This window comes from Dasypus novemcinctus, chromosome X, assembly GCF_030445035.2.
Source record: "Dasypus novemcinctus isolate mDasNov1 chromosome X, mDasNov1.1.hap2, whole genome shotgun sequence".
Classification (NCBI taxonomy): Eukaryota; Metazoa; Chordata; class Mammalia; order Cingulata; family Dasypodidae; genus Dasypus; species Dasypus novemcinctus.
This window is the reverse complement of record NC_080704.1, coordinates 64,386,336-64,402,777: the sequence shown is the minus strand read 5'-3', so window position 1 is coordinate 64,402,777 and position 16,442 is coordinate 64,386,336. Positions and strand designations below refer to the sequence as shown.

The following is a 16,442-nucleotide window of genomic DNA, read 5'->3' as shown; positions in this document are numbered from 1 at the left end:
TAGCAATATGGATGCTAAAGAGACTTTTTTTATGAACCTGTAGAAGTAAATGATGAAACTTTTATTGGAAACTGGAAGAAAGGTGATCCATGTTTTAAAGTTGCAGAGAATTTAGCAAGATTAACTCCTGGTGTTTTATGGAAGGCAGAATTTGAAAATGGTGAGCCTGGGCATTTAACTGAAGAAATTTCTAAAGTAAAACCAGAGAATGTTGCTTGGCTTCTGCTTGGAGCTTATAACAAAATGCTAGAGGAGAGAGATATGCTGAGGACTGAACTGTTAGGTACAAAGGAAACAGATACTGATTCTGGAAATTCCAGGCCTCTGGAAATCAAGCTTCCAGATGAAAGTATCCCATTTGGAGGACTTAACTAAAATTGGAACTTGTAAATCAGGTTTGAAGGTGCAGTTATCTCAGAAAGACCTGTAGAAAGTCTTACTGTCTGATGGCTTGGATCCCTGCTTCTTGCACGCTAAACCAACAAGGTTTTTGAAAGTGCTATATGAACAAAACCACTGTCAGCCTGGAATAAAAAGGACGTGGAAAGGAGAGATTGAAGGAGAAACAGCTTTAAGAGGAAAAGAATAGAAGCTGAGATCTGGAATTAGGACATCACCTTGGGCTAAGAAAGGAACCCCACCCATATGTGCAGAGAGGGTGAGTTTGCACCAGCAGCTGAAGAAGACGTATATTCCCACCCAATGTTCTGGGAGAGTTTTGCTGCTCCAGAATACAGGGAGGGTGGTGCACATTCACCAAGGATTAGGGCAGTTAAGGTCAGCACCCCACAAGTCTGAAAAAGATTGACCTGTCTCCCAAAGGCTAAGGAAGGCCAGGTGGTCAACTCATTGCTTTGAGAGGGTTGAGCCTGCATGCCAAAGTTAAGGGAGGCCAGGTGGTCAACTCATTGCTCTTAGAGGTTTGAACCTGTATGTCAAAGGTTAGGTGGGATGTTATCTTCACATCCCTGTACTAGGGGAGTTAATAATATAACCCAAAGATTGGGTAAAGTGTGGCCATCACCCTAACACTCTTGGAGGAAGAGGTCTGGAGCTTAGTCAATAACCAGATGCTTGATGAGGGTGCAACAAAGAAAATGGTCATTGGACAAGCATGTGGAAAGGGTGGGTTACAATAAGGCCCCAAGGAGAAGAAACCCACCATCTTAAGAATGACTCTCAGACTGAAATCGAATGGAGGATGCCCTGGTGCCTTACTGAATTGTAGAAGATGTGTGGCTCATGTTACCCTCCAAATTTCCCCTTATTATAATGAAAATGTTTGACCTATGTCTGTCCATTTGTGTACTGGAAACAGATAAATTGTTTTTTAAGTTTCAGTGGTCTAAAGCAGGCAGTACTTTGCCCCAAGACAAACTGTATTTCTTTAAATTGATTGTGGTATGATTTAGTACTTGTATTGTTACTGATTTAAGGTTTATTTGATTATTGTAATGCCTTTTTGGAATTCAGAGTGTGGAGTGTAGCAGTTTGATATAGTTATAAATTGCAAAAATTGATACCGTATTATGTTTGTAACCTGGTCTATTACTGGACATGATTGAGTTATGATTAGGGCTTTGATTGGGCCATGCCATTTGGGCATTGAATCCCCACCCCTTGGTAGGTGGGAACTCACAGATAAAAGGCATGGCGAAGGACAGAGTTGGAGCTTTTGATGCAAGGGATTTTGATGTTGGAGTTTTCATGTTGGAGCTTAACATTGAAGGCTTAAGTTATAGTCCCGGGAAGTAAGCTCAGAGGAAAGAGAAGCAAGTCCCAGGAAGAGAGGAACCCAGAGCCCAGTAAGAAACAAGCCCTGGGAAGAGAGGAACCCTCAACCAAGAAAGAAGCAAGACCATGAAATGGGGGAACCCAGGAAGCCTGAACCCAACAGACATTGGCAGCCATCTTGCTCCATACATGAAAATAGACTTTGGTGAAGGAAGTAACTTATGCTTTATGGTCTGGTGTCTGTAAGTAACTACACCAAATAAATACCCTTTATAAAAACCAACCAGTTTCTGGCATTTTGCATCAGCACCCCTCTGCTCGACTAATACAGAATTTGGTACAGATAAGTGAGGATGTGCTTTTGCAATTAAAAAGATGCTGGAACATTTTTATAAATGGGTAAGGGGTATTTTTTGGAGAAACTGAAATGCTTGATGGAAAAGGCCTATATCTCTTTGAAGAGAATGTAGATAACAACATGGATTCTAAAGAGACTTTTTATGATGCCTTAGTAGTAAATGATGAAACTCTTATTGGAAACTGGAGGAAAGGTCATCTGTGTTTTAAAGTTGCAGAAAACTTAGCAAGATTAACTCCTGGTGTTTTTGGAAGGCAGAATTTGAAAATGGTAAGCCTGAGCTTTTAGCTGAAGGAATTTCCAAATTAAACCCAGAGAATATGGCTTGACTTCCGCTTGCAGCTTATAGCAAAATGCTAGATGAGAGAGATATCCTGAGGTCTGAACTTTCAGGCACAAAGAAAACAGAAACTAATTTTGGAAATTCAAAGTCTCTGAAAATCAAGCTCCCAGATGAAAGTGCCCCATTGGAGGATTTAACAAAACTTATAACTTGTAAATCAGGATTGGAGTTGCAGTTATGTTGGAAAGACTTATGGAAAGTCTTATTGTCTGATGGCTTGGAACCTTGCTTCCTGCATAGTAAACCAGCAGTCTTTTTGAGAGAGCTGTATGAACAAAACCACAGTCAGCCTGGAATAAAAGGGACATAGAAGGAGAGATTGAAGGGGAAATGACTTCAAGAGGAAAACGATGGAAGTTGATGTCTGGAATTAAGACAACACCTTGGGCCAAGAGAGGAACCCCACCCATTTGTACAGAGATGGTGAGTTTGCACCAGCAGTTGAAGAAGATGTATATTCCCACCTAATGTTCCAGGAGATTTTTGCCACCCCAGGGAACAGAGAGCACGGAGGAGCACATTCCCCAAGGATTATGGCAGTTAAGGATGGGACCCCACAGGTCTGGGAGGGGTGGACCTTTCCTCCACAGATTCGGGAAAACCAGGTTGTCAACTCATTGCTCTGAGAGGCTTGAACCTGCACACCAAAGGTTAGGGAAGGCCAGGTGGTCAACTCATTGCTCTGAGTAGGTTAAGCTTGTGTGCCAAAGTTTAGGAGGAATGTTGTCTTCATATCACTGTGCTAAGTGTGTTAAGACTCTAACCCAAGATTGAGTAAGGTGTAGCAATCACCCCAACACACCTGGAGGATGAGATATGGAGCTTGGTCAACACCCAGATGCTTGATGAGGGTGGAACCAAGAAATTAGCCAATCGGCAATCAAGTGGAAAGGGTGGGTTCTTATAAGTCACCAAGGAGAAGAAACTATCATCTTAAGAATGACTCTCAGACTTTGAAAATGAATGGAGAATGCCCTGCAGGTTTACCAAACTGTCCTGGACTCATAACTCATGGTTGCCTCCCAATTTCTCCTTATTGTAATGAAAATGTTTATCCTTTATCTGTCCATTTGTGTTTTGGAATCAGATACATTGTTTTGTAAGCTTCAGAGGTCTATGGCAGGCACAACTTTGCCCCAAGATAAACTGTATTTCTTTAAATTAATTGTGATATGATTTAGTACTTGCATTGTTACTGATTTAAGGTTTTTTCAAATATTGTAATTTCTTTTTGAAATTCAGGGAGTGGAGTGTAGAAGTTTGATATAGTTGTGAATTCCAAAAATAGATATTGGATTACATTTGTAAATGGTCTGTACCTAGGTGTGATTAAATTATGATTAGGGCTTTGGGTCACATCAGTAGGGCATTGAGTCCCTACCCCTTGGTGGGTGGGAACTCACAGATAAAAGGCATGGCAAAGGACAAAGTTGGAGTTTTTGGTGTGAGTGTGTTTGATATTGGAGTTTTTATGTCAGAGTTTGATGCTGAAACCTTAAACTCACAGAGGAAAGAGAGGCAAGTCCCAAGAAGAGAGGAACCTGAGCCCAGAGAGAAGCAAGACTATGGAAGGGTGGAACCCAGGAAACCTGAACCCTCACAGACTTCAGCAGCCATCTTGCTCCAACACGCGAAAATAGACTTTGGTGAGGGAAGTAACTTATGCTCTATGGCCTGGTATCTGTAACTTCCTAGCCCAAATAAATATCCTTTACAAAAACCAATTTCTGGTATTTTGCATCTGCACCCCTTTGGCTGACTAATACAAAACTCTTAACCAAAAGTCCTCAAGCAGACCAGATTTAAAAGGTGAGCTTCTAACAAACCCAGACTTTGAGTGGTTCACAAGTGGAAGCAGTTTTATTAGGAAAGGAATTTAAAGGGAAAACAATGCAAAGTTCTATCAATTTGAAACTACAGAAACCAAATCCCTTCCTTCTGGGACCTCAGCCCAGAAAGCAGAGCTAATTGCCCTAACCCAAGGTTCAATAATAGCAGCAGAGAAAAAGAGCCAACATTTACACAGACTCCAAAACTGCTTTCCTTGCAGTAGGGGTCCTCCACACCCATTCCACTGTATGGCTGGAATGGGGCCTGCTCACTAACAATAACTCACCTATCAAGCACTTGTAGGAGGTCCTAAACTTACTAGAGGTTATTCCGTTGCCCAAAGAAATAGCAGCTTTGCATTGTCTAGGGCACCAAAATCTGTCATTTCAATAGCTAGGGGAAATGCCCAAGCAGACAAGGCTGCTAAAGCCATAGTGCAAACACCAGCCTCTATCCTGGCCCTCATCCCAGAACCTGTCTCATTACCAAGGATCCAGAGTATACCCAGGATGAGCAAACTAAAGCAGCTAGCCTGCTTAACAAGACAAATTTTTAAAAAGATTTATTTATTTATTTATTTCTCTCCCCTCCCCACCCCACCCCAGTTGTCTGTTCTCTGTGTTTATTTTGCTGCATCTTCTTTGTCCGGTTCTGTTGTTGTCAGCAGCATAGGAATCTGTGGGTGTTTTTGTTGAGTCATCTTGCTGCTTCAGCTCTCTGTGTGTGGTGCCATTCCTGGGCAGGCTGCACTTTCCTTCGCACTGGGCAGCTCTCCTTATGGGGCTCACTCCTTGTGCATGGGGCTCCCATATGCGGGGGACACCCCTGCATGGCACGGCACTCCTTGCCTGCATCAGCACTATGCATGGTCCAGCTCCACACAGGTCTAGGAGGCCTGGGGTTTGAAGTGCAGACTTCCCATGTGGTAGACAGACACCCTAACCACTGGGCCAAGTCTGCTTCCCCCAAACAAATTTTTGACGACCAGGGCCTAGCAAAATCAGCCAAAGAGTTTACCAGAAATTGCTCTCTATGTGCAATTAATTACCCAAACAATGGGAAGTTTAATAAAACCCTCCTTTAAACCCCTCTGTCCAGTTTTGTGGATCATACCCTGGTTAGTACTCACAAGTAGACATTACCCATATGCTATCTTGCCAGGGTTATGAGTACCTCTTAGTATTGGTAAATACTTTTACTGGATGATTGAAGACTTTTCAAATAAAAGGGAAGCAGCAAACTAAGTGGCTAAGGTCTGCCTAAAGGGAATTATACCTGGGTTTGGACTGCATAAGTCCCTCCAAAGTGACAACAGGCCAGCCTTTACTAGTAAAATAAGCCAAGGCCTGTCAGCTGCCCTCAGAATTAAATATTATCTTCATAGTTTCAGGAAACCCCAGTCTTCAAGGAAAGTAGAAAGAACCAACCTAACCCTGAAACAAATTCTGGCCAAACTTTACCTGGAAACTTCTTCATATTGGGTCACCAACCTACCTGTGGTTTTGCTGAGGCTGCATATAGCTCCAAAAGATCAGCTTCAACTTAACCCCTTTGATATGGTCTAGGGCAACCTTTCTTCACTCAGTACCTGGTGATAGATTAGCAGACCCAGGAGCTCACCAAATACTTTATAAACTTAGGAAAAACTCAATGAATCATCCAGGAACTCTGGAGCAAAATCCCCCCTAGCTTTAATTATGAGTTGCCCTTACCTAAAATAAAACATAGAGCTTGGGTTCTGATCAAAATCTGGCAGGAAAATAGGCCTCATTCCCAGTTAGAGCCAAAATGGAAGGGACCTTACTCTGTGGTTCTGATCACTCCAACAGCTATTAAAGTTAAAGGAATCCCAGCTGGGTGCAATTATCCTGAGTGAAGTCCACTGTCCAAAAAAATGTCAACTCGCTGGAGGCACCTGATGAGTTGTTCAAGTGCCATCCATTGGACAGCCTGAAATAACTCTTCAAGAAGCAAAAGCTGTCCCTGCAATATCATTCAGAACAACACCAAGTCCTGAAAATGCCCCCACATCATGTCTCTTCTTCCCTCTCCCTGCCCTTAGTGACTCCCATGGCCACTGTCTCCACATCAATATACAATTTCTTCCATTACTAGTCACAATATATCTATAGTAGAATACCAGTAAGTCTACTCTAATCCATATTTTATTCCTCCATCCTGTGGACCCTGAGATGGTGATGTCCACTACATCTCTATATCAAGACATATTAGATTTTAGTACCAATAATATATAGCTTGGAATCTTGCATAAACTGTTTCTATATGAAGATAAATATATTTCATTTGAAGACATTCTCTGAATATCAATTGAGGTAATATGTATTGAGAGCAGTCATGTGAAAATCAAGGAGATTGATTTCTTCCTCTATTTTTTAACATCAGTTTAAATATTTTAATTAACTTCTTTTGTTTGATTATATTTATTTTTCACTTAAATTTATAATGTACACTTTTATATGCATAAAATATAAAGTATAAAGCACTACATTTATTTCTCCTCTAATCTTCCTTATTTCTTTCCTTCTGCTTGCTTTAGGTTAGTTGAATCTTCTTTTCCTTCTTTCTGGTGTGCAGTTAGGTCCTTTATTTTAGCTCTTTCTATTTTTTTAATTTAAGCATATTCCCTTTCAGTGCTGCCTTCACTGCATTCATGTTTTGATATGTTTTCTCATATTCATTCATCTTGAAATTATTTACTGATATCTCTCGCAACCTCATTTTAGCAGACTGATTGCAAAATAGTGTGTTCTTTATCCTCCATATATTTGTGAAACTTCCATTTATCCACTTGTTATTGATTTCCAACTCCATTACATTATGGTCAGAGAAGGTGCCTGGTATAATTTCAATCTTTTTAAATTTATTGGGAACTGTTTGGTGACCACATATCTAATAAGGGTTTGCATCCATATTATATAAAAGGAACATACAACTTAATGATTAAAAAAACAAGCAATGCAATTAAAAATGGGCAAAAAATTTAAATAGACATTTCTCCAAAGAGGAAATAGAAATGGCTAAAAGCATGTGATAAATGCTCAACAAAATTTTTAGGGAAATCAGTCCAAAACTCTGATATCATTTTCACACCTTAAACATGGCCATTATTTTCTTAAAAAACAAAACAAAAAACCCAACAACAGAAAACTACAAGTGCTGGGGAGGGTGTGGAGAAATAGGAACACTCCTTTGCTATTGTTGTAAATGTAGAGTGGTATAGCCTTTGTGAAAGACAGTACCTCAAGAAGCTAAAGATATAACTGCCATATGATTCTGAAATACCATTACTAGGAATATATTCAGAAGAACTAAACACAAGGATGTGAATAATATCAGGGCACTGATGTATATAGCAGCATTACAATTGATAAAATATGGAACCAGCCAAAGTGTCCATCAACCAATGAATAGGTAAACAAAAATATAGTATGTATATACAATGGAATACTATTCAGCTGTAAGAAGAAATGATATCTGGATGCATATGACAAAATGGATAAACCTAGAGGATATTTTATGAAGTGAAATAAGCCAGACCAAAAAATGTACAAATACTATATGGTCTTACTACTGTGAACTATACGAGGAATAAACTCACAAAGGTAAACTCTAGAGTACAGGTTACTAAGAAGTAGAATGTGGGTTGAGAATGGGTGCTGATGCTTAATGTATGCAGCATTATTATTATGTTTTGCTTTTGAGTGATGAATACTTCTTTCTTTATTTTTAAAGAAGCCTTAGATTGCACAAATGTTACATAAAATATATGGGATATCCATATACCCCACCCTCACCCACTAACACACTTTCTCACATTAACAAGATCATTCATTAGTGTTGTACATTTGTTAAAATTGATGAAAACATTTGGAAGCATTGTACTAAGGACTATAGTTTACATTATACTTTACACTTTGCCCTGCACAATTTTATAGGTTTTAACAAAGAGTAAAATGGCCTGTATCTGTCATTGCAATGACATGCAGGACAATTCCAGTGTCCCCAAAATGCCCCCATGTTGCACCTATTCTTCCCTCTTCCTCCACTCAGAAACTCTGATGGCCACTGCCTTTATATCAATGATGCATGCTCTTCCATTGTTAGAATAGTAATAAGCCTACTTTAGTCCATGATTGCTTTCCACCCTTTAGTTTCTTGATTCCCCAATCTTTAGGATTTGGGGATGATGATGCCCACCTTTCCTCCAAGTGAGAGAATGCTTTGATCCCAAGGGGCAGATGGATGGAACTGTATTACATGCAGTTGCTGATACTATCCTTTCCTGGGAAAGGCACTGTCCTTTATCATCCTTTTGGTAGTTTTCTTGGTTGAGTTCAATCAACTGGAGAGTAAGTGTGCAACTCTGCTGAGATTCAGGCTTCAACCAACATATGAACAAACTGAAGATTAACAAGTATAGTGTTAATTATTGGTATTGGTGAATTATTATAAACGAGCCTCTGTTATATTGAAGAGCATATTTCCCAAAGTAAGACACAAGGACAAGGTGCCAAAAACCTGAGATTTTCTGTCTTGGCTATAGTATCTAGATGTCTCTAGAGGTCTCATGATCCCTACCACTTGAGGCACTATTCACTGTGACAGTCAATGTGATCCTGCTGAGACATCATAACCTCTGGAATAACCCCCTACTCACTTTGAAATACCTTACCCATAAGAAATCATTAGTATTTAATATTTCCCCTTTTTGTCAATGTATTTTTCCAGATTCATCACTAGTTGTTGCTAGGTACTAACCCTGGATGCCAGGGAGGCTCATCCTCAGGAGTCATGTCCCATGCCGGGGGAAGGTAATGCATTTGTGTACTGAGTTTGGCTTAGAAAAAGGCCACTTTTGCGCAAGAAGAAGATTTTAAGGAGATAATTCTTAGGCAATATATAATGCTAGGCTAGGTTTCAATTTCACAAAAAAGGTTGATAAGTATAATCATCAATATCAAGGACCTGGCATAACAGTCTCTCCTACTTCTCTCATGTACTCGGGGGATTCTTGCTGCATATTAGAGAATGTAAAAGGACTTCCCAGGATGGGAGTTCAATATTCCTTTGGTTACTGTGTGGGCCTCCACCCCTGATACAATGCCCCATGACGACTTGAATACTTTCATATGCCATAGAAGCATGCCCCAGGTGTCCCCTTCCTGACAGACACCCCATCACCAACACCCCATACCAGGGATCCTACAATAACATAGAAGTGATCATTCTGCAATCCAAAACCTCCCCCCAAAAAAGTAAAAAATAAATAAATAAAAATAATAGTAAATTCAAATAATAACTGTAAAAATAACAAATAAAATACAAAAATACAAAATAAAAAATATTTTCCTTTTTAGCTTTCATCACTGTAAGATCAGTTATCTTTTATGTACAGTGCTATTTCTTCTGTATGTTTCCCCAGTACCTTATATTTTTGGTTTATCATCAAGAAGCTTAGATTAGAGAAAATTCACACAGAAAGTATAGGGGATTCCCATATACCCATACCCCTCTTAATTTCCCATGATCCCCTATTTATTATAATTGCTGCACAAATACAGAAATATTGCTAGTAACCAAGGTTAATTGTTTACATTATGGTTTACATTTTTTACTGTACACTTTTATAGGTTTTGACCAAATTTTAAATGACCTGTATCTCTCATTGCAAGAACATGCTGAACAATTTCAATGCCATAGAAAGCCCTATGTTCAATCTATTCTCTTCTTCCCTCCCCCTCACCTCTGAACCTATGTTAAACAACAAGTTTCATTGTTTGAAGAATAAGGTTCATAGCTACATGCAATAATATTGAGGGCTTGACATATTGTTGTTTTCTTTTATTAGGCATTGCCTACATCCTTGAAAGATTCTTGCTCTTCTAATTGAGGACATAGCAAGACTCCCCAGGATGGGAGTTTAATATTTTCTTGTTTATTTTGTGATTCTCCAACCTACTGAGATAACACACTATGACAAGTGAACACTTTCATATTCCATACAGACATACCCCAGATGTGGTCTATGCACATATCTCCCCACCCTTGACACGTTGCACCTGCAATCCTCCCCTGCCATATTTGTCAAAAGAACATTCCCACCATTGAAGTTTTAACCAAAGACCAGAAAATACCGAGTTCACCAGCTCCTTCCTCCAACTGTCCCCCAGTTCCATGGGTAGTCTAACCCAAGCCCCCACCCTATTCCTCCTCACAGTCCAGCACCTTTGAACCCAATCATACCAATGCACCACTATCACACCATCCACTGACCAACCACCCCCTTCCACCTTATCATAGATTTTGCTCACCACACTCTACTACCTCTCTGTCTCCTGATACCTATTTTCCAGACTCTGCTCAATTTGCTGAACTCATATCAATGAGGTCATGTTTTACTTTTCCTTCAATGTCAGGCTTATTTCACTCAACTTACAGCCCTCAAGATTCACCCATGTTGTCACATGTGTTAATATTGCATTCTTTCTTGCAGCTGAGTAATATTCCATTGTATGTATATAGCAAAATTTGCTTATTCATTCATCCACTGATAGAAAGTTGGGTTACTTCCAACTTTTGGCAAGAGTGACTAATGCTGCTATGAACATTGGTGTGCATTTATCTGTTCACTTCCCTGTTTTCACTTTTTCTGAATATGTATTCCCAGATATGGCATTGCTAGATTATATGGCAATTCTATAGTTAGCTCCATGAAGAACCAACAAAACATCTTCCACAGTGTCTGCACCATTCTACATTCCCACCAGCAGTGGATGAGGGTTTCTGTTCCTTCACATCCTCTTCAAATTCTGTACTATTTTTTAATAGCCACTGGTTTAGTAGATATAAGATGATATCTCATTGCGGTTTTGATGTTCATTTTCCTAATAGCTAGTGATGTTGAGCATCTTTTCATGTGCTTTTTAGCCATTTGTATTTCTTCTTTGGAGAAGTATATATTCAAATCTCTTGCCCATTTAAAAAAATTTTTTTGTCTTTTTATTTTCAAGATGTAGGATTTCTTTATATATGCTGGAAATTAGGCCTTTATCAGATTACCAAATATTTTATCCTACTGAGTAGGCTGACTTTTCCCTTTCTTGACAAACTCTTGAAGCACAAAAGATTTTAATTTTGAAGGAGGTTCCATTTATCTATTTTATCTTTTATTGCTTGTGCTTTGGGTGCAAAGATTATGAAATCATTTCCTAATATAAAATCTCATAAGTGATTCCTTACATTATCTTCTATAAGTCTTGGCTCTTATTTAGGTCTTTGATACATCTTGAGTTAATTTTTGTATAGGACATGAGATATTGATCCTCACTCATTCTTTTGGATATGCACATCTAGTTAATCACGCACTATATTTTGAAGAGAAATTTCTGATTCTTTGGGGTAGGAATGGTGGCCTTTTTGAATATCAGTTGACTGTATATGCAAGGATCTACACCAGAAGTCTCATTTCTGTTCCATTGTTCAGTATGTCTATCCTTGTGCCAATAATATGCATTTTTGACCACTGTACCTTTGTAGTATGCTCTAAAGTCATGTAGCATGATTCTTCCAATTTTATTTTTCTCTTTCTGAATGTTTTTAGCTATTTGGAGCACTTGCCCTTCCAAATAAATTTCAAAATTATATTTTCCAACTCAGTAAAAATTTCTGTTGTAACTTTTATTGGGATTCCATTAAATTTGTAAATCAACTTGGGTAGGACAGACATCTTAATGATGTTTAGTCTTCCAGTCTATGAACGTGGCATATTCTCCCTATTATATGTTTTCTTTGAATTCCTTTAATAACGCTGTGTTGATTTCTGTGTACAAGTCCTTTACATCATGAGTTAAGTTTATTCCTAGATATTTAATTAAATATGTGTGTCCTTCTACTCTGATTACTCTGACTCCTGCAAATCATCAGGTGATGGGCTCGATCTCAGAGAAAACTCTGGGAGTGCTGGACCCCTGGCAAATGTGAGGTTCTCAGTGCTCGGCCTTGGCTCCTGGGCATACCCTCAGTTCTGTGCCTTTCGACAGGCCGTGGACACCCTCCTGGAAGAGTTGGGCAGGGAGAAGATCCTGAAGATGAAGGAGGGGGATGAGCTCTGTGGGCAGGAAGAGGCTTTCAGGACCTGGGCCAAGGAAGTCTTTAAGTTAGCCTGTGATGTATTCTGTGTGGGAGACGATGTCAACATTGAGAAAGCAAACAACTCCCTTATCAGCAACGACTGCAGCTGGAAAAGGAACAACTTCTGCCTCACTTATGTGGCCGAAGCTCCAGAACTTACACAAGGTCTATCCAGTGTCCACAAAAAGAGGGTATCGGCTGCTTGACTTCTCAGCCATCAAAACCTTTCAGAGTCCTAAATTCAGCCGCGCTGCCATCTTCGTGCATCTCCACACCAATGGCAATCAGGAGCTGCAGTACCAGCCAGGGAGCCACCTGGGCATCTTCCCCGGCAACCACGAGGACCTGGTGAGCACCCTGATCGAGCGGCTGGAAGACACACCCCCTGCCAACCAGCTCGTGAAGGTGGAGCTGCTGAAGGAGCGGAACACGGTTTTGGGAGTCATCAGTAACTGCACAGAGGAGCACCGCCTCCCACCCTGCACTGTCTTCCAGGCCTTCAAGAACTACCTGGACATCACCACTCTGCCCACGCCCCTGCAGCTGCAACAGTTTGCCACCCTGACCACCAGCGAGAAGGAGAAGCAGCATCTGCTGGTCCTCAGCAAGGGCTTGCAGGAGTACAAAGAGTGGAAATGGGGCAAGAACCCCATCATCGTGGAGGTGCTGGAGGAATTCCCGTCGGTCCAGATGCCCTCCACCCTGCTGCTGACCTAGCTGTCCCTGCTGCAACCTCGCTACTCTTCCATAAGCTCATCCCCAGACATGTACCCCGACAAGGTGCACCTCACCGTGGCTGTCGTCTTCTACCGCACCTGAGATGGAGAAGGACCATTTCAACACGGCATGTGCTCCTCCTGGCTCAACCAAATACACGCCGACGAAGTGGTCCCCTCTTTTGTGAGAGGCGCTGCCAGCTTCCACCTACTCAGAAATCCCCAAATGCCCTGCATCCTGGTTGGCCCAGGCACCGGCATCGCCCCCTTCTGAAGTTTCTGACAGCAGCGGCAGTTTGTTATCCAACATAAAGGAACGAGTCCCTGTCCCACCGTCCTGGTCTTCGGGTGTCGGCAATCCAAGATAGACCACATCTACCAGAAGGAGACCCTGCAGGCAAACAACAAGGGCATCTTCCGAGAACTGTACGCAACCTACTCCTGGGAGCCGGAGAAACCAAAGAAGTACGTGCAGGACATCCTGCAGGAGCAGCTGGCCGAAGCCATGTACCGAGCCCTGAAGGAGCAAGGGGGCCACATTTACGTCTGCGGGAATGTCACCGCAGATGTCCTCAAAGCCATCCAGCACATCATGGCCCAGCAGGGGAAACTCTCTGTGGAGGAAGCCGGTGTGTTCATCAGCAGGCTGTGGGATGACAACCGGTACCATGAGGATATTTTCGGGGTCACCTTGTGGACGTACAAAGTGACCAGCCGCCTTAGATCTGATTTCATTGTCTTCATTGAAGAGAGCAAAAAAGATACAGATGAGGTTTTCAGTCACTAGTGGATCCTCTCACCCACAATGGACCTGGCAGGGGGAACCAAATCTCAACTTGCTGCCCCAGGCCTTCTCATCAGTGACCTTCTGGAACAGCACATTCCTCAACCCAGTGGTTTCATCTCCATCATCTGCTGCCATACCGAGACTTGCAGTATTTCCGGTGAAACAGACAGACAAAGCATGGGCTCACAAACCCCCTCCCAAACCGGAAAGATGGAGCAGCTCCATTTCAATAAAAGTCTGTGCCCTTGGGTTCTGCTCAGATTAATCCCAGCCAAGTTCCAGTGCTCTTGGGTTGGGTCTAAGAGCACATCCGAGAGTCATACCCCTCCACTATGCCCCCATCCCATTTTGTTGTTGTGTTGTCATTGTTGTTGTGTGACCCTCTCCGGGTTCAGCAGTGGTTTTCCGGAAGGCCGAGAGCCAGCCCGTCCGTGTTCTTGTACCCGCAGGTTTCCCGTCCAGAGCAGGGGAAGCTGAGGCGGTGGGCAGGGCCGGGGTTGTAGCTCCCCACACCCTCCACCACGTTGTCAGAAACTCGGACTTGCCCCCTACCTCTGAGCTCTCAGCTAAATCTCTGCCAAGTGTCCTGTGTGCTCCAGCCTCGAGGACCAACACCCACCCCCGCTTCTCGCGAGGTTGTGTAGGCTGTGCTCCCTGCAAGCTCTTTTTCTGTGTAGTTCTCACCTTATAATTTTATGGAAATCAACACAAGTCTACTTATGCCTGTTTGCATTATGGTTAAAATATTAAAAAGTGGACTAAAAAATAACTTTGTGTAGCTACTGTAAATGGATTTTTTCTTGATTTCCTCCTCAGATTGCCTATTATTGGTGTACAGAAATGCTACTGATTTTTGTGTTTTCATCTTATATCTTGCCAATTTACTGAACTCGTTTATCTACTCTAGATATGGATTCATCAGGGCTTTCAATAAATAGGATCATGTCGTCTGCAAATATTGAAATTTTTACTTCTTCTGATCCAGTTTGGATGCCTTTTATCTCTTTTTCTTGCCTAAGTGCTCAAGGAAGTATTTCTAACCCAATGTTACATAAGAGTATTGACCTTGGGCATCCTTGTCTTGTTCCAGATATTAGATGGAAAGTCTTTAGTATTTCAGCATTGAATATGATATTAGCTGTGAGTTTTTCTCATATACCCTTTATTATGTTGAGGAACTTTCCTTCTATTCCTATCTTTTGAAGTGTTTTTATCAAGAAAGTAAGATGTAGTTTGTAAAATGCTCCCTCTGCAACAGTAGTGATGATAATGTGATTTATTTTCTTTCAATTTGTTAATGTGGTGCATTAATTGAGTGGTTTTCTTATATTGAAACATCCTTGCATACCAAGGATGCAACACACTTGGTCATGGTGGAAATTTGTTTGATGTGTTGCTGAATACGAATAGCAAATATTTTCTTGAGGACTTTAGCATCCAAGTTCATTAGAGAGGTTGGTCTGTAGTTCTGTAGTTTTCCTTTCTTGTGGCTTTTTTTTTTACCTTTTATTTTTAAAATTTTTTTTCTCTATTTTTTTTAAATGTTACATTTTAAAAAATATAAGAGTACCCATATACCCTCACCTCCCTCACTCCACTCCTCCCACAACAACAAACTCTTTCATCATCATGGGACATTCATTGCATTTGGTGAATACGTTTTGGAGCACTGTTGCACCACAGGGATAATGATTTACATTGTATTACACCCTCCCCCCAGTTCACCCAGTGGGCCACGGCAGGACACACAATATCCACATATGTCCCTGCAGAACTATCCAGTGCAACTCATTTTTATGTGGCTTTGGTATTAGGGTGATGCTGGCATCATACAACGAGATAGGCAATGCTCCTTCCACTTTTATATTTTAGAAGAGTTTAAGCAAGACTGGTGTTAGTTCTTTCCTGAATAATTGGTAGAATTTGAATGTGAAGTCATCTGGTCCTGGACTCTTCTTAGTTGGGAAATTTCTGATGACTAATTCAATCTCATTACTTGTAATTGATCTGCTGAGTTCAATTCCTTCTTTTGTCAATGTAGGCTGCTTGTGTTTTAGAAATTTGACAATTTCATCTAAGTTATCCATCTTGTTGGCATATAATTTTTCAAAGGATCCTTTTATGGTACTCTTTATGTCTGTGCAACCAGTTATGATATCCCTTTCATTTTTTATTTTATGTATTTGTTTCTTCTTTCCTTTGTTAGTCAAGTTAAGGGTTTGTCAATGTTATTAATATTTCAAGAAGGAGCTTTTGGTTTTCTTAATTTTTGCTAGTGTTTTTTTATTCTCAATGCCATTTACGTCTGCTCTAATCTTTATTATTTCCTTCTTTTTGCTTGTTTTCATATTAGTTTATTGTTCTTTTTATAGTTCCGCCATGTGTACAGCCTTTAATTTTAGCTCTTTCTTCTTTTTTATATAGGCATTTGTGGCTCTTACTTTCCCTCTCACCACTGCATTTGCTACATCCCATAGGTGTTGATATGCTGTGTTCACATTTTCCTTCAATTCAAAGTAGTTA

General features: G+C 40.8%; 1 pseudogene; it reads left to right on the top strand.

Moving 5' to 3' along the window:
• The first annotated feature begins 12,163 nt into the window (after positions 1–12,163).
• On the top strand, positions 12,164–13,919 carry LOC101440216 (nitric oxide synthase 1-like; annotated as a pseudogene).
• Positions 13,920–16,442: the final 2,523 nt, after the last annotated feature.